The sequence below is a fragment of the Manis javanica genome, chromosome 4 (genome assembly GCF_040802235.1).
Source record: "Manis javanica isolate MJ-LG chromosome 4, MJ_LKY, whole genome shotgun sequence".
NCBI lineage: Eukaryota > Metazoa > Chordata > Mammalia > Pholidota > Manidae > Manis > Manis javanica.
Genome location: NC_133159.1, coordinates 174599441 through 174617146, shown reverse-complemented (window position 1 = coordinate 174617146; position 17706 = coordinate 174599441).

The window sequence follows — 17706 nt, the reverse complement described above, 5'->3', positions numbered from 1 at the left end:
TAAAGCAAGATGAAAGAGTCATTCCTGGGAGGAAGAGGGGGTAGTTTCCTGGAGAGATCTTTGGGAGAACAGTAGTGACCATCTGAGCATTTCCAGCCAAGATGAGCACAACTAGGGCATACATATTTCAGGTTCGTCTTATTCCTTCCTTCCTGTCTCTTACCTGGGTCTGCTGTTGGTTAAACCTAAATGGAGCTCAAAGACCAAGGGATCATTGTTGTAATACAGGGTCTGCCTTTCAGGACACTAAGCAGGAAGGGCCCAAATGGAGAACGTATCTGATGGGTCAGGCAGAAGGTGACCAGCACACAAGAGTATACTTGTATGGAGAAATGTATTAATGGAAGTAAATTTTACTAATTTGGAAACACATTAAAATCTTGGTTCATGCACATTTAACGTATACATAATTCCCGATCATACACACACCCAAAAGAAAATAATACTGTGATGTGCTAGTTTCATCCAGAGATGAGCTGGAAGTCTTTTGGGGAATGCAGAGATTAATCCTATGAATCCAGTTTTCATTGGATCATTTTGTGTATGGTTAGTGCAAATGTTGATAATAACAGACATGGGAGAAAAAAATACTCTCAAAGAGGTTTTATAACACTTTGAGACTTTTTTTATGTTTCTGATAAATGCCATTCATATAAAATTTGGTCTTATCAACTAAGGAACTAAGTATTTCTGTAATGGAAATGGGGCTCTGGACTGCAGTTCAGGTAAATTCCTGCCTCCTCCTTCTATTACCCTGGTGTCCTTAAGTCACTTCACCTCTCAGACTCAAGTTCCTTTACCTGAAAGAATTGTCATATAGACATTGCTTTCACCTCTTCAGAGACTTTTCAGGGAGATACATAAGACGATACATAAAACAGGAAGTTGTACACTATATAAAGTCTGTGAAATTTCAAAAGAGTCGGTAGATCAGTAATTCTTACCTGAAAGATACAAAGAAAAAAATCTTTCTTCTTCAAACAATGGAAGGAAGAATCCGTCTCCTCCATTCTTTTACTTTGATTTTCTTTTCCTTTAGCCAAGGACCAACATGAGTTAAGAACAAGCGAAGTGAAGACAGGGCACCCTGCTGGGGTGCACATTTTCCAAAGTCTCAATTGTAGAATATGATAATAAGTTATTAATCAACCTCTGTTTGTTTTAGGAGGGTAGCTATTCTCTTTGGGGTTTGTTCAGACCCTATAGGGAATACCCGTCAGAACCTCCCGTATGAAGGTTGCACATACGAATAACAGCCGGCATTTGTGGAGTTCCCTTCTTGGCGAGCTAAAAACTCCCCCTGGCTTGGGAGCACATGAAGTCTTTAGTGAGGATGTCAACAGTGATTTATTATAAGCTGAGTTAATTCTCCCTCAATTTAAAGGCCTTGCATATGGCATAATCACTTTCTTTCCCCCCCACAGAGGGAGCTGCTTATTCCATGATTCTCAAGACAGCTTCACCCAGACACTGGCCACGGTAAGATTTCAACTGTTTTCTTTGGAAATTTTTGTTGCGGGGGATGGGGCATGAAGTATAATTAGTCAAGCATGGTTCTCACCCAAAAAAGCTTCAATGCGAAAAGATCAAGGTATGTGTGTGTGTTCTATGAATATATTAATATAACTCTGGGTGTCTTTATGAAGCTTAGGAGAGCTCCTTGGCAGCAAAGCAAGGAGAAGTTATAAACCCTGCTTTGTGTAATGCACTAGTTAGAATTTTACTGTATTGGGTTTGTTATGCTTTTATTGTTTCTGAGCTTATACACTGAATGGAAGTGAAGGAAATCTGGAGAAGGTTCAGAGATGAGCCCAGATATCTTCAAAGCTGGAAAATAAGGCCTAAAAGCAGTATTTAGGTGATAGTAAACATGGAGAGAAGTGAGCTAACTGGATCATGACATCTTTAATCACATGAACTTCTAAGACACCCGTAATCTGGTCTTCTCCAGTTTTTCTAAAGACATTAAGTGAACATGGAGATTTGAAGCCCTAGTTGTCAGCATTTAGTTGTTGGTTTTGAACATTCCAAAACTGCTGTTGGGATTGCGATCCTCATACTATGAAAGCCCTGGACTACATTAATCTGTAATAAACCAAAAGTGATGATTTCTCCCAACCCCCATTTTGTACCACTTAAAATACTCAGTACATCAAATCTGCTTTCACCCTCTTATAGGGAGAGGAATTTACCTGATTCTTCATTTGAAGATATCTGTTGAGAAATAAAAGACGTATATTCCCCTACATATTACAGGAGCACCCATTCAATGAGTGTTTCTTTTTCCTTCTGAAAACATTCTAATTTATATGGACACTTTTGTTCTTCAGTATCACTGGACAGTCTCATCCCCAAAAATATATGAAAATATTTAAAAAATTCATATCCCTGATTTTGGTAAAATCTTTATAAACATTTAAGGAATTTTCAACAAACAAAAAGAAAGCCACTGAAGGCTTAGGAAAATTACAGAAATTTGGAGAAAGCTTGCCATTATCCTCAAGCCAGTAGTGTTACCATCTACACTGAGATGTTTAAACAGGGACATAGTAAATATAATTTTCAAGTTAAGAGAACATCTGAGGTAGGGCTTCTCTGCTTCAGCACTGTTGCATTTTGGAGCTGGAGCATTTGTGTTGAGGGGGATGGCTTTAAGACATTTAGCAGCAACCCTGGCCTCTAACCTTGTTGGAAATAGCCTACACCCCACACCACCCCCTCACCTCTGCCACCCAATTGTGACAACCACAGTTGTTTCTAGACATGGCCAAATGTCCCTTGTGGGACAAATTGCCCTCAGTTGAGAACCACTGATCTAAGGAAACAATGCTAACCTCTCTAAGTTTGTGACTCAGATAAAAAGGAAAATGTGAGGCTCAAAGTCATGGCCATATTTTTGCCTAAAGCGCTTATATTAACATTTATGGTTATTGTTAGTGTTTGGTAGGTACAATGAGGAACCCCAAAGAATCTGGAAATGAGGGAAATAAGATTGTCCTCATACAGTTAAACCCTTATATGAGTGCATGGATAAGCGGTCATATAGTTGCTGAATTTCCATTTTTCCAAGCAGAAAGCTTATAGCAATTCTCCATTAAACTGACACCCAATACAGAACCTCAAAAGAAGTCCTTAAATTCAGAGCACTGACCTAAATTTACCTCTTGTGCATGTTGTCTCTGGACAGCCATAGAAGAGTCCTGTGTACTAAAATGCCTGGGGAGGATCTTTTAAATTTCTTCCACACGTGGCCCAATTTCAGACTGGCCATAGGCTTTGCAAAGTGTCTTGTATACAACATTTAAGGCATGGACTCACCTAACCAGATCTTTCTCCATCTTCATTCTACATCCTCTTTCCCTTATTTTTCATCTTACATGTCTGATCTATGAGAAATTCTGTTTCATTAATAGATTGAACCTTGCTCTTATGCATGATCTCATCATCTGTTCAGAGTGATTCTTTCACTCCCATTTCTTCTTACACACCCTGATGTTGTCACCCATCCATTTATTTTCACAGTCTTAGTGAGCTTACCAATCACTTGTAATAATGGTCATACCGAAAGATGAGTTTGTCTTTTACCATGTTATACCTCTGGATGAGATTTCTCCCACTCCTGAAGGCTTGGGTCTGAGAAGTCCAAATATTCTCCCTAGTTCAATAATAAGTTAGCAGCATTCAAAATTTTAACTCTAAATGACAAAAACAGAAACAGTCTTCGCTAGAACGGTAAGATTCGGGGATTAAAGTGGAACATATGGCAAGGTGTCTTCTTTATTCTGAAAGAGTTTGTGATCCAAAAAGTCCATAGTATTCTTCTCCAAAAATATTATACATCTAGACAAAACCCAGAGCCTCGCCATTGTGCTCAGCGACAAATGGAGATCATGCTGCGTGTGTGCCCCTGGCATTGCTCCATCAGGATCAGGGGTGAAGGATGCCATGCTGATATTCCCATTCCTCTGATTTTATGCCTGGAGACCTTCTACACAGATTTTTAGTCACCAGAACTTTTCTGCTTAAGCCAAAGGCTCTTGCGTTACAAATAATAGAAAATTTGCTTATTATAGCATGGGCTAAAAAGGAAATATATTATAAAGATGCAGCAGTAATGCATAAAACCCAAAGGCAGGATGTGCCCGAGCGTGAAGGGGCCGCCCCCAGAGTGGATGCTCCTTCTCTGCGCCCAGATGATCTCTGTGCAGGACTTGCTTTGAGTGGATCCCCCAGCTGCACTCTCCCCTCCTCCCACCCAGCTCTCTGCTCCCGGTGGGGTGGCCTGCATGATGCCGTCACGTGGTTCTCTTGCCCTCTGCGTTCTGGATGGATTCAGCCAGTGGGGAGCCTTGGTAGAAGATTAGAGATGAAGACAGCGAGATTGGGTATTTCTCACCCTTCAGTTGACTGGAAAGGGTCACCGTGGTTGATCACATCTCTCAAAGGCCACTTGCTCCTGGAATGAGCAGCTCCATCGGAGGAGTTTCCGGAACCTCTGGTTTCCAGTTCTAGTAACTTCTCTCTCTCCATGCCCATTAGGCCTAGGGGTGTTAGCAAACCCTGCTAATGAAAACCTCTTCAAATTACCTGGAGTTGAGTGTGGCACCTTCCTTCTCAGACCCTGATGATACAATCTCCTGTCCTCATCTCTCTCTCTCTGTCTACCTAAGTCTTTTCTCTGTTCTCACTTCTCCCTGTCTTTCTTTCTGTCTCTCTCCCAACCCATGAGAAAGAGTCCCACCCTAAACCCTTTGTCTGCTCAGCTCATGTGCCAACAGAACTCAACTCTAATAGCAGTGATTAGTGATTTGAGTGTATTCCATTCTCTTTTCTAAACTCTTTACTCTATTTCCTCATTAAACCCCAACAATAGCCCACAGGTTCTATATTACAGTTTTACAGACGAGGACACTGAGGCACAGAGAACTTGAATAACTTAGCCGAGGTTACATAACTATAGGTAGAATCTGAATGCTAACCTAGGCAGACACTCTTTAGAACATATGTCCTTAAATACCATTTTTGGCAGTTTGGTGCATGGTCTGGACCACCTCGGGGTGAATGTCCGATGCTGATACCCTCGCTGTGGGGTGGTGGTGAGGGCACAAGGAACTGCGATTCGCTTTCTAGTGAATTGGACCTTTGGGACAAATTCTGAATTTGGCGCTAGTTTGGCCAGAAAGATTGACTGAAACATTTACTCTATCTCACCGGCCTATGTTAACAATACTCTTTTATAATCCATCAAGAAATTTCTCTGAGATGTTCACACAATACTGAAAGTATTTAAATCCTCTCATCATGTTTAGGCTGTGGTCCTGGTGTGTCCTGACTCCTCTCTAGCCTTCACTTAGAGCAGACTCAAAGAACCGACATGATTTAGAATAAAACAGAAAGGAAAAAACATTATCTGTCTTCCTCTTAATGTGGACATTTGATGAATGTCTCCAAACTGTATTTTCCCCCAATGACTAAAGGTCTGAGCATCTTTATCAGATTCTTCATGAGAAGCATGCAGGCTACTGGCACAACTTTTCTACCACTGACTACTGATGTTTTTGGTTGCATGCAACTGAAAAATGGGGATAAAATTAAAATTGTTGACAGCATTTCATCATTCTTTTTCCAACTTATACTTCTATACCCAGATATTTTATATAGGCCAAGGTGTAAAATGTTATTTTTGATCCAAGTCTCTCAAGTCTCATTCAGTGTATTTATAGTAATTCCACCATGAGAAGCAAAATGTGATAAATGGGCTTTAACCCCCAAAAGTATAATCTGAAATGCTGTACAAATGAGTATGTCCTAAGATTTGTTTTTATTTCATGCCTTCATAATTTTATATAACTTTAAGATTAATTGAATGCATGGCTTTACTGCCATAGACAAGAAAGAGAAAACCATTTTGCCCATAAGGATGACATAATCTTACAGTTGTATTCCAAGAGTTGTTCAGGGAGCAGTGGAAACTAAAAGTCACTGTAAGAAAGAAAAACTCAAAACCACGCCTTTTTTAAAAATGAAACACATATGCATCAATAATAAATTGCCCATTTTTTAACTCTGATTACTGTTTTTATATGTAATCAATGGGGCACTGCCTTTACATTTCTCTCCAGTGGGAACTAGCACCATGAGTTTTAGAGAATGTGTTGTATTTATCATTGTGTTTTCAGCACCTAGTATGATGCCTCATACATAGTAGATAACCAGTAATATTTGCTGAATGAATAAATGAACTGTGAATGCAAATACAAGCATAATATGAACTCTCATATGGGCATGTCTGTAACCGTTTTCTTTAACCATCCTTAACCATGATGGATGTACTATGAAAGTTATATATGAGAATGGGGATATAGTTCATTAATTCACTCCTGTTGAGTAAAATCTGAGGTTCAGTTAAGACTGAGATGAGTTGGGGATTTGGGGCATTGACAATACGAAATTCTTGCTGGGGATCAGACCTGGAAGTCATGGACGGCGCGCGATTGTACACCATCATCAACAGGATGAAATTTTCCAAAAATGATGAAACTGTGCAGACTTACTCCCTCATCTCCTAAGAAAAGATGCATATACTGACTTACAACAAGATGAAAGTGACACATGTGACAAAGTATTATAGTGAGGATGGTAGTCAATTTTAGCCACCAGCAGTTAACTGAAGATAGGGGAAGACGAGAGAGAACATAAGCAAAGCTGTTCAGAGCCATGAAAGGGGAGTAGAGATGAGGGTTACTGTACCAGGCACAAAGCAGATCCTCTGTGCTGGGGACCTGGGCTGGGAGGTGGTTCATGCCAAGTTCCTTATGCAAAGAGGGCCACGTAGTAGTTGAGTGAAATTTGATGTTTTGCTTAGTTGTCTCAGACATGTTTACTTTAGTAGAGGGTTATGGAAAGGTTGAATCAATAAACACTTCTCTTCAGTCAGCAGACTTGCCACGGACATCAATAGTCATGCTTAAAATGAAACTGATCTTTCTCCATGAATGGAGGCATTCCTTGTTTCCTTGGAGAAAATCAGATCCTGTAGATGCTAAGTGCTGATAATTAGGAACCTGACTGGGGACACTGATATTCTTCATTTTATTCTGAACAAGATTTTGAGTAGTGGAAAAATGACAACTCCAATAGTAAGGTTGTTTTCTAATCTTTATAGTCATTCTGAATAAGAACTGCTAATTAGATCATCCTATAAATTATTTAGATTAAAATAAATCGTGATGATCTTTGTAATCTTATAACCCTAGGTCACAAATATATTTTAGGTTTTTTTCCCCATCCATTAAGTTTTGCCTTAATTTTTCCATACAGAAATCCTTTATAATAGAGCAAATTTAATTATCCAATACAGCATTGTCTTGCATGCATCTCTAGCAAAAATAATGCAAAAAACCACAAATAAACAAATTGGGGATTAGAAGCCTGAAAAATATCTATGGAAAGTTAAAAGCACAAGATGAGAAGAATGGAAGTTTTTTTCTGAAAATGCAACCATCATGCAAGGAAGAAAAATAGCCAATTGAAGCATATTTTCAAGCCCTTTAACTTTCTGTTCTCTCATACTTGCCCAATCAATTCTATTGTGTGAATAAAAGATTCATGTGTGCAACCTTAATTCCGGAAGCCACGTAATAGCATATGACAAGCACAGAATATTCTTATCTTCTGTTGGCATGGATGTCTGCTGTAATGCACACGTATAACAAAGCCACTAAATAAGGAAGTTGAAAACAATACAATTTTATGGTGTTTGCAGTTTGTTTTTAAAGATCTTTATTTCTTATTATACCTTTGACATCCAGTCACCGTTATCAGCCCAGAGAGTTTGGTTTTCTGCAGACAAAAGCTTTCAGACATCTCTTTGGACCTGGTCCAGCTTGACTATAATAAGGTGTTTATTTTATTTCTTCTCCTGTTTTGCTTGTTGGGTACCCACAACATACAGGTGCACATCAAGTGCTATAATTCTCCCCTTGTTCTTGAAATGGAAAAAAAAATAAGTGATGAGGAAGTACTTAGTAAACTGGAGGAGGCCCCAAAGCAGGTGGGGAAGCTGAGCCGTGGCACTAAGGTCATTGCTAGTGAAACCAAACTGGATGAATCGATTTCTACGCTCTGGAGTCAGATGGGGAACAGCAGTAAAGCAAGGCGATCGATCCCAGGTGTCCAGACCAAGTAAGAACTGGAGGCAACTGATTCAGGATATGCAGAACACGCAGCACCTCTGTTCCGGCCGTATGGATAGGCGGATATGTTGCTAAAGGAAATGGCCCAGCTACCGGGGCTGATGCCATCAGAAATAAAATGTTGCATGTTGGAGGCATTAGAAGTAGATGAGTTGAGGATATACATGCAAATTATTCTTTGTAAACAAGCGAGATCCCGTAATGATTTTATGCACATCTTTATATGCATTTTTGCTTTTCCATTTTATTTTATTTTTTAGTTATTTTGACAAGTTGTGATAAACAATCAAGGTTTTAGTGTGGCCTTTATTTCTATCCTTTCCACTCTCTTTTCTCCATGTTTCCTAATGAACAAAGGCTGCGTTTTTGAAAGCCTTGGAAGGTAAAAGTAATAAGCTGGTTGAGGGGCTATGTAAAAACATAACTACAGATAGATGGAAAGATGAATGCATAAAGATGTCTATGATGGCCTGATAGTGAAAAATTGGAAATGTTCTAAAGTTGAATTGCAAGACATGAATCAGATAAATTATGATACAGATAAGTTAGGCAACCCAGCAGCTACTTTAAAAACATTGAGGTAGAGCAATACATACTGATATGAGGAAACACAACAAATTTTAATGTAATGTGGGTTTGTGTGATTTTTCAAAAACTATAAACTAAAATGTCAGTAGTACTCCACCCCTTGGGTGGCAGGCTGAAAATGTAGCCACGCATTCTCCCAATCCAAATTTTCCTTACAGATAGTGGAGTCTGTCTCTCCAGCCATGGACTCTGGATTGACCGTGGGAATTGCTATGCCAGTTGGCACAGGTGATACAATATTAAAGGCTTAGGAGGAGCTTGTACCTTGGACTTCGCTTTTTGTTTCTCCTGGGAACCCTGCTTCTGTCATGAGAACAAGGCTAGATAAATGTGCTGGGTAATGAGACACTCGTGGCTCAGTCACGTCTCGATGATCCCCGGAAGTGAAGCCTGCAGTGGCTTCACAAGTGTCTTCGGAAGAGCCTTCCAGGTGAACCCAGCCCAAATCGCTAACTCAAGGAAATGTCAACTAACTAAATGGTTGTAATTTTAAATCATAAAGTTTTGGGATGGTCTATTATGCAGCAAGAGTTCATGGATGCCTGTGAATTTGTGTGTGTGTGTGGAGGTGTCCACGTGTATGAATGCAAGTCATGCAAGCTTATGTTTCTGAAAAGATATAAACCAAAATGTTTGGGATGTGGGATTATGGGTGAATTTTACTCCTGTTTACCTGTACTTTATTTTTTTTCTAAAATAATCATGCTTATCCATGTGATTAAAAACAAACAAGTAAAAAAAAAAAACAAAAAGGCCTAAAATTAATATAAAGCAATCACTTTATGAAAAGAAAGAAGTAACCACTGGATATGGCTGGTTGCTTTATTTTTCCCAGTTAATTTTTCTTGATAGTTCTATTAATCAGCCAGATGTACATGTCGCCAGATGTTACTGTTTAAAAGCATAGTAACACCGACAAGACCATTTGCTGGCAAAGACGTGGAGTAACAGAAACAGTCATTCATTGCCAGCAGGGAATATGACATTGTACAGCCACGATGGAAGACAATTTGGTGATTTCTTGTAAAACTAAACATATTCTTACTAGATGACCCAGCAGTTGCACTGCCTGAAAGTTCCCCATTGGAGTCGAAAACTTGTGTCTACACAAAAACCTGTACACAGATGTTTAAGGCAGCTTTATTACAGTTGCCAAAATTTAGAAGCAACCAAGATGTCCCTCAGTAAGTAAGTGAATAAACTATGATATGTCCAGATAATGAATATTTTGCATCACTAACAAGAAATGAGCTATCAAGCCATGAAAAGACATGGAGGGACCTTAGATACAAGTTACCAACTGAAAGAAACTAACCCCAAAATGCTACCTACTATGGGATTCCAATTATATGACAGTCTGGAAAAGGCAAAACTATGGGGACAGTAAAAAGATCAATGGTTATCAAAAGCAGGTGGGGCTTGGGGGTTAGGAGTTGGACAAATAGGCAGAGCCATAGGGCTTTTAAGAAAGGGAAAATGCTCTGTATGATACTATAATGATGGACTTCTCATGAAATTTTGTCCAAACTCAGAATGTACAAGACTCAGATGTAAACTGTGGACTTTAGATGATTACGTTCCATGTAGGATCATTAACTGTAACACGTGTGCCACTCCAGAGGGGTTTTGTGGGGGAGGCTGTGCCAGTGTGGAGACAGAGAGCATATGGGAAATCTCTGTTCCTCTCCCTCAATTTTACAGTGAAGCTTAAACAGCTCTAAGAAATAAAGTCTTAACAACAACAAAAAAAGAGAAAGGTGGATGCAGAGCCTAGACAGATACCATTGAAGTTTCTCCCTATGTCTGGGTCTCATTGCCTTCTTTACGTAAAAGAGAAAACTGGAGAATTAAGATGCCTAACCCAGATGACATCTGAAAAGTTTCTAGGCTCATATTTCTCATCCTTCAGTTTTATCAATTGTTTATATAAACACAAAACAAAAGTGAGAAGCTGTGAACATGGAAAACACTTTGAAGCTTGGTGGACCTGATACCAGAACGATTAACATGGGCAACTGGGAAAGATAATGGAACACCAGGCACTGAGCTGATGCTGAAGAGAATTTGCAGCAGCACAGGGAGCGCTCGCCAGACAGAAGCAGGTAGACTTCATAACACCGGGCCTTGAAAATGGATGCAAGGCTTGTTAGGCTCCTCACATTTTTTAAGAATGAGCAAGAATAAAGAAACCACCATGAAATTCCAAGCAGCCTACCAGTGAACCACAAATATCTTCTGAGAGTGTAAGAGTTCACTTTTATACTTTATATAATCAGACTGTATTCTTTAAAAAATCCCAGAAGATTTACCATCTCATTCTTACCAACTTTCATTTGATCTCCGGTGTCCAATTGCTACGTTACCGGCTTGATTATTAATCATCAGTTCTTTGAAAGAATATCCCATTCACAAGGTAATTTTGAACAGATTTTATTTTTTTTTTTTACTTTTGTCTGAGTGTATCTTTGTAATATCCCTGAGGCTTAACTTTTCAATAGATATAAAATAGGCTACTTCTTGCAGAGTTTAGAAATGGACACTTACCAGATGCAGAAGGTGGGGCATTTGAGAAGAAGTTGGGTCTAACAGAGAATATCCAATTATTACTGTATGAATGGAAGTGGAGGTGGTGTTTCAACTTTGCTTAAGTCTCAAGGTTTTCTCTTCCCCTTTTGGTTTTTGGGACAGTATCTGGGAGTTGGAGAATAGGTTCACTGTGCTGATTAGTACATGCTTTTCTGTTGGGAACATCTTGAAATCTTCATTGCATGTATCTGCTATGTTACAGTGTTTGTTTTTTCAAACAGTTTGACATTTTGAGCGGTCAGCAGCCTGGAAAGTTTGCCTTCCACATGCAATTTCTCTGAGCACCAATGTCCACGTGGTCCATTTCTGCCCCCTTCTCAAACTGTGGGCAGAGTCCAAATACCTCACAGGCTGTCTGTGCAGCGTAATTGCCTATAAGGATTTCTCCTGAAGAATGCCAGATCTGGTTATTTGCAAACTCACCTAGCCAGGCTAGTGGTGTCTGAAAACTCAGCCCAGAGTGAAATATCATTTATTATCTTCCTGGTACAAGAATTCTTTCTAATTGAAGAATAATTGACATACAATATTGAATTAATCTCAGGTGTGTGAGATAGTGATTTGATATTTGCAGACAATATGACATTGTCACCACAGTAGGTCTTATTACTATCCCCACTGTACAAAACTGTTACAATAGTATTGACTATATTCCCTCTGCTGTATATTACATCCCCATGTTTTTTTTTATTTTGAAACTATAAGTTTGTCCTTTTAATATCCCACCTATTTCGTCCATTCACTCACCCTTCTTCCCTGCGGCAACCACCAGTTCTCTGCATTTATGAGTTTGTTTCTATTTTGTTTTGTTTGTTTGTTTTGTTTTTTAGATTCATACCAGTTTTACTGTAGGTCTTGCTTCTCATGCCCCAAAATCATCTTTTGTTCTTTGTTTACTTTTTTAAACATGGCAAATACTAACTTATTACAAGAAAGGTCTCCTGTCTCCCATGCTACAGATATTATGTGTCTAGCATCAGCTATTTTTGTTATTGTTTTCTGATGGTTTGCAAAGGCATCAATTTCTTATATTTGCATATTAGTTGAGTCACTTTTTTTTTTTTGAGAGGGCATCTCTCATATTTATTGATCAAATGGTTGTTAACAACAATAAAATTCTGTATAGGGGGGTCAATGCTCAATGCACAGTCATTAATCCATCTCAAGCCTAGTTCTCGTCAGTCTCCAATCTTCTGAAGCATAACGAACAAGTTCTTACATGGTGAACAAATTATTACACAGTGAATAAGTTCTTACATGGTGAACAGTACAAGGGCAGTCATCCCAGAAACTTTCGGTTTTGATCACGCATTATGAACTATAAACAATCAGGTCAAATATGAATATTCGTTTGGGGTCAGTTTTATTTGGAACTAGGAAAGAGATAAAAGTAAAATTTTCACAGATGTAAAATGGGGACAAAATGGTACCTGTAGGAAGTATATAGAGAAGGAAAATAGGTTAGTGCTTGCTTAAAGTTGGGGATGGGAACAGTCACTAACTATAAAGGTGCATGAGGGATTTTCCTGGGCTGAGGAAATATTCTAGAATATTGGGTGATTTTGCCCAACAGAATAAATTTGCTGAAAAACATTGAATTAAAATGAGTAAATGTTAAGTTAGTGAATTATACCTTAACACAATTGTTTAATAAAGGGAGGAGTGGTATCTGCATAATGATTCTCTTGATGATCAATTTTTATTGTCTACGTAAACTATTTTCTAGACTTCAATAAATGCTCAGTAATATTAACCAAATTTGTTGCTATTGACTTCCACAAAAGTCAACTCATTTCCAAGTTTCCTTTTGCATTTCTGCAACTATTCTACACGTGCGCACACAACACTCCCAAACACACACTCCTTAAACTCTGATTTAGTTAAGTGATCCTGGAGTTGCACAATACCCGTTAAGACATTTTCCCCTTGAGCCTTCAAGTTTTTCTCCGACGCTAGTTTTATTACCTGCTTTCCTATCATATAGTATAGCTCTGTAAGTCTATCATTGACTTTACAAGCTTGAAATTCCGTCTTTTTGGAACAAATCTTCTCTCTGAAAATTATGCATTATTTTTGCTAGGCTCACTCTCCATTTTAGCAACATCCCTCCAAAAGATTCCCTTTGCTTTAAATTCCACAAATACAAAACTGAATTTCTCTCCAGTTCCCCCAGTCCAATTTTTATTAGTATATTTTTCTTCAGTCTTGAACCCTCACAATTACCTTTGACCTCTCTCTTGCTCCCAGCATATAGAAAGTTCACAAACCATTAAGTTTGCTTTTGAATGACTTGTACATCCACATCTTCATTTTCACTCCCGCTTCACCAGTTTAGTCTTTAAACATCTTATATAGGGATAATAAATCCGAAAGCCCTTGATGTAGTGTGTGTGTGTGTGTGTGTGTGTGTGTGTTTGTGTGTATAAACAGGTGTGTTGGAGGTAGGGCAAGTATACAACATTTCATCTTTTTCCAGGAATTCGTGACACGCCATAGTGAGATAAAGGGACTGAAAAGCCTTAAAAAGAAAACTTTCAAATTCAGTTTCATGCCAAGTTTGGTAAAGTGTTTTGAACATAGACTCTTTTAATAACATCTGGAGAATCAGCCTGTGCAGAACTACTGAGCACAATAATAGATTGAGGAACATTATCTAAATATGAGATGCACTAGAAGAGAAAAAGGATTGATTTCTCTGTACCCCAAAGTGGAAGCATTTGGGGACACCTCATTCTACCTTGTTCCTATGCTTAAGAACTTTGAATCTTTCACCCTCGTTAAGCCTGGCTACATCTTTTTGAGAGTTTCACTTGTCTCCTTATCTTTTGTGTCCTTGAACCAGTCCAGAACTGTTCCCCTTAGGAGGTGCTCTGAGGGTGGAAATTACTGGTTTCATCAAGTATAACTTACTGGTGCACATCCAATAAGTATCTTTTAATTAACTGGTTTAAAGCCAAGCCTGCAGTAACTCTGCCAGAGTGGGGCCATACAAATGTGGGGAATTTGATTCTTCACCAGATATCCACTCACTTTTTCCAGGTTGGCCGTGACTACTTGAATTTTCATGGTGTCTGCTCTATGCTTAGGCTACATTATAAAGTTCGCCTCACTTGTGCACAGAGGTACAACCAAGGAAGGCACTGGCCAGATCTCTGATGGAATAAAATGGTGTCTAACCCTAAAAGCAAGTCGTCATTCCTACTTAATCTTTCTAGGAAAACAGTGTCACACAGAAACATTTGAATCTATAATTGGCATCTTTAAAGATGCTTGCCATCTGGACCTCACTCAGTTTAATTAGTCATTGCAGGGTGGTGGTTCTCCTGTAAAAATCTTGCACTCCATTAACCTTGACTTTTCACACATTGACATTTCAAGCCCTTTCTTTGCTTTCATATGGTGGAGTGGACACATTTCCATTTAATAGGAGTCCACCTCAGGGTTCATGAGCCAGACGCTTGTTATTTGGCAAGGCCACTGAGCCCAAGTCTATAAATTGCGGCAGCCAGGAAAGGTTGCAGGCAGCTAAAAATGGCAGGAGACCAGGAGCCATGGGACTCCCTCCACCCTTCCTTTAGAGACTTCCAAAAGCATGGGGAGCAAGGACGGGGAGGGCAGCTGAGGGAAATAACACATAGAGACGGACCTGTGTAAAATTTAAGAATGGGCCCATGCACTAAGGCAACTTTTATTCAGCTGTAGCCAGCTATTCCAAGGCTGATTATGTAGAAATTTCTGTAAACACTTCAAACAGTTCACCATTTATTTCTTTACCATTTGTGTGAAATATTGTCAAACTTGGGCATTAGAAAATAAGGTTTGTTGTATTTCAAAGCAGTCTGTGACATTCAATATTGTCCTTCCTTGCCACTTTTTCCTTTCTGACCACTTCCAATTCCCTTTCATTCCTGTTTATTTTCTGAGGGCAGGTTTCAAGAATGGGAGTGGCCATGATTGGTCAATAGAATATCTGTTTTACATAATTAGAAAAAAAAATTTGTAGTTGTGCAGTGGAAATGGCCATACGATGTTGTACGAATGATGTCAAAGTAGTTCCAGAGAGATAGACAGGCTTGCCTCTTGTAGCCTTAGGAAAATGCATCTTTTGTGGATTGTCAGGTTTCTCAAGTCTTATTTGAAATAGAAAATGTTTTATTCTGCTGCTGTACTATATTTCTAACATTGTTTCTCTGTTTAATTATGCCTAATTATTAAAGTAAGTTATCTGTAGTCATAGAGTATTTAATCATCTCTTTGAATTTCTTCATAATTATAATTATTCTATGCATTTACTAAACATTTACTGTGTGCCAGATTTCTGATAATATCAAAGAGCAGGAAATTTAAGTTCTAAATGTTTATTCACTGGGCACTGTATACAGAATACAGTCAAAAGAGAGTACTGATAGTTAGTAATAATAAGTGAGAAATGAAATCCACTAAAACATGGAAATGGTACCTTTTGCAGCAGCTCTCCTGTGTGCATGGTTAAATATATCCGTGTCTCCAGAAACGTAAATGCTTTGCTGGACACGGATGGCGCTCTACGAATAGCATATTGATTAACCAGTTTATTAGTCAGTCTAGTTGTGCTAAGCGGTGGCCGTGGTCTAAAGTTTCAAAATAATGTGCCAACTGCCTCCTCAAACAGTCTCCCTGAATTCTTGAAATCGAGTGGCTCACTACTGCATTGTACTAATACAATACCATGTATATGTGTATGCTATTGAAATGAAAAATTTCTGGGTGATGTTCATTCTTTATTTCTGTGCACAGGTGTAATTTTTAAATCAAAAAATTTTTTTTAAGAATTAGAGGCTGGACAAGTATGCATTGTGGACAATGATGGCCAAGCTTGAGTGTGTTACAAGGTACTGCTATTTTGGGAGGGATCGTAGAGTATCTAGAAAGAGCATGTGAGCCTTGACTAGCTAGCAGCATGCGCTTCAGTAAGGTTCCATCGAAACCCTAATAATTGATACCCAAACCCGCCTTGCAATGCAATGCATTACAGAGCCTGTGAAACACTGTGGTGTTTTGATGGGGGTGGAGTTATGGAGGCCCTTTACTTTCTACTTTCTACCAGTTGCTCATTGTCACAGTGTCCCCATATAACAATCCACATCAAATACAGGTGGCTTCAGACAATAAGCATTTTTAAAATCATGAGTCTCAGGGTTAGTTACTAATTTTGGCTGGGTTCTTTGGCCTCAGATGGGATCACTCAACTATCTGGCAGTTGGGTGGCTGTCAGCTGGGACTAAGATGGCAACTGGGCCTGTTTTCCTATTCTCTAGCCTCCTAAGCCCAGGCATGTTTATATGACAAAGGCAGAGAATCAAGAGAGAGAAAAGTAGAAACGCACATGTTCTTTGTGCCTGGATGTGAAACTGGTGCACCCTCATTCCCATAGCATTCAGTTGACTGAAGTACGTCACTGATTCAACGAGGAAAGAGACCCACCTATTTAGAAAAAAGAACCTCAAAGCATACGGCAAAGAGTGTGAGAAACGGCAAGGGAGGAAGAATTGGGTCTATTAATATAGTTAATCTACATGCATTCATTCCTTAGCAGAAACTTTTTGATCAAAAAATAAACTTAATTTCCTCAAGCTTTAATTCATTAGACATCAAGCTGCGTATAGATATATAAAATGCCAAAAATACAAAATTAGAGAAGGGATGCTGTTGAAGAGCTGTCTAGAGTTGACTTCCAATTCTGCCCATAAAAAAGCAAGAACATATCTTTTTATCAGTCAAAATAATAAATTCTGTGCCATTTCTACTAAAATATCAGTCAGTTTTGGAGATGTCAAAGCATTATGTGGTTTCCTTTCTAAAAGCATTGGGAGCATACGATGCATTATGATTAAGTTATTCAGGGTGCTCCCTAACCTTGTTGACTCCTACCCATCTCCAGTTTTCCTTAATATTTACATTATTTTCTTGAAAACTAAGTCCTGATAGCACAAGTGGAAGTACGCTAAACCAGTTAATGGGAAACTGGGCTAGTTTCTCCCTAACTGTCAGCAATGAAATGTTTCTTGTGACATAGCTGCAATTTAAAACTTGAACATGGAGCATGGGTTGACTGACTACCTATGCTGAGTCTCATTCTAAATGCACTGCTCCAGCAGTTGAAATATATTTCAAATATGGATTATGTTGGTCATAAATAAATGAACCATTATCAAGGAACTTACCTTTCAGTAAGGGTGAAATTTTCCTAAGAATAAGTTACGAACAAGTTTTTATTTAGGATGTTATAAAGCCACGAGAATAAAATAAATTGCCTTCACAAGAGTGTAACCAAGACTACCTATTTACCCAGAGTTGA